The following is a 2,019-nucleotide window of genomic DNA, read 5'->3' as shown; positions in this document are numbered from 1 at the left end:
CCGATTCTGATGTCCCTCTATATATATCTGAACAGATAAATCAGATAGTACATTCCTATAGGCTCAGTTTCATTAATTTTGATGTCTTTTAATTCTTCTGAACCAAACAAAAAATATAAAGAGAGGAGAATCCACTTTATATATTACGTAGTATACATTGAGAATGCGAGGATTCATTTTACGAAAATCAGTGTTTAGATAAAGACTCGAGTGGAAACAAATCGATGGTGTTCACATAGAACTAACTTGAACAAAATCCAGTCTATTTGATGTTTTGTCCATGTCTTGGTCAAGGTCCTCCAAAATTCTTTCCTGCAGGCAAAGGCAGATTTGTGGTACGCATCAGTCGACATGATTCACTTCTTTAACATCTTTTAAGAAATGTTGATCTAAAATCAACAGGAATTGATAGGCAAACACTGATGAACTCGATCACTTGAATGCATTAGATCATAGTACTAGCAGTTTAATAACCAAAGGAACAAATATGCCCAAGAAAATTCACCTGTCCCATGAGCTCCTCATGTATTGTGAGACCAACACTGCCAAGTCTCTCAACACTCGCACTAAGCGCATCTAACTCTTGATCTTGTTCTCTGGTTACCAGGCAAAGCAAGTTAACAGGCTACCAGATCAATGCTATTCAAGAAAAAGGCTGACAGGTGTAAATTCTTGGAAGAGAAAAACAAATTTTGAAAAAGGCTCTTTAGCAGAGGTGTCCAACAAGTGTAAATTCTTAGAAAGGAAAAACAAAGTTCGAGAAGGCTCTTAAGCGTAGGTGTCTAGACTCTAGAGCACTGTTATAAAAAAAGCTATATTTAAAAGTGATCTTCAACAACATAAATTTGATCATACTTCTAATAACAGAATACATATATTGGGAATTCATAGAAAGGATAACAGTCATTGACGGCTTTGAACTGCAGGAAATACCAGCAAAAAAGTCGCTATATTGCGAAAGCTAGTATTGCTAGTGGCCATCCCACAATTGTTCTGGTCAGAGAATCCACGGCTTCTAATCCTGAGAAAGCCCAGCTCCTCGAGTCCTTCAAGGCCTCAGCTCCTCGAGTCCTTCAAGGCCTCAGGAATATCTCTAGTCCAGGTAATCTCATTAATCTCTTAATTGTTTCCAAACCCACTGCTATTCTATCAAGTAATCATGTTATGATGACCAAAATTTAATCCTATGATCAGTTTCACATTAGAAATCTCACCTTGTTCATTGCTTCTCACTGCAGGAACATAGCTGTTGCAGAGAGCATTAGAGGTTTTGGGAACGGTCTGCTGTTGCAGAGAGCATTAGAGGTTCTGGGAACGGTCTGCCTTGGAGCAATCCAAAACCAAGTCATCCTTCGGGCCTTCGACAGCAAGCTCTGCACATGAATAAAGCAGCATGGCGGTTTCGGCCCAAATGGGCCTCTGTGATGATTTGGTGCCCACGACAGCAAGCTCTCCACATGAATAAAGCAGCATGTCGGTTTCGGCCCAAATGGGCCTCTGTGATGATTTGGTGCCCATGGAAGCGCAGCCTCAGGCGACGAAAACAGCGGCAAAACTCAAGAAGATAATGGCGCGGTGTGGCAGAGATATGGAGGTCGTTCTCAATGGAGGAGAGGCAGAAGAAAATGGTGAGCAGCGGAATACTAGAAGGCACAATGAGCCCCATTCGGACTCTTTCAAACGCCATTGTAAACGAGGTAATCCGCCATTGTAAACGAGGTAATCCGCTTCAGTGGAGGCAGCTGTAAGTTGCTTTAATGCAACAGATGGGGTGCATGCAGCCTGCATGCTGCTGAACCATATGGCGGACACCTGCACAACAGCAACCAAACCTTACCATATGTATGTCGTTCGGATATCATACGAAATAACATTAAACATTAGCCAATTAATGTTAGCATTAAGAGCAAACCGCTAACGGTCAGGCGCTGTTCATTGTGCCTAAATAGCAATTTAGGCTATGGTCGGGCCTCTTCCGCCTCGGGAAGAGGCCAAATAAGATGGCGAAGGCAAAGTCAA

At 42.1% G+C, this 2,019-nt stretch overlaps 1 long non-coding RNA gene across 1 annotated transcript; it reads right to left on the bottom strand.

Annotated features, from left to right (window-relative positions):
• Window positions 1-246: 246 nt before the first annotated feature.
• On the bottom strand, window positions 247-606 carry LOC149212556 (uncharacterized). The gene is made up of 2 exons (XR_016250247.1): window positions 506-606; window positions 247-312 (listed from the first exon to the last, which is right to left on the bottom strand). It is a non-coding gene; the product is annotated as an uncharacterized LOC149212556 (long non-coding RNA).
• Between the last annotated feature and the right edge of the window lie 1,413 nt (window positions 607-2,019).

Source organism: Pinus tabuliformis, chromosome 1_1 (assembly GCF_031772625.1).
Source record: "Pinus tabuliformis cultivar Carrire ecotype Pingquan chromosome 1_1, CPIR1, whole genome shotgun sequence".
Taxonomy (NCBI): domain Eukaryota; kingdom Viridiplantae; phylum Streptophyta; class Pinopsida; order Pinales; family Pinaceae; genus Pinus; species Pinus tabuliformis.
Note: the sequence above shows the minus strand (reverse complement) of the source record. Positions and strands in the feature narration are given on the sequence as shown.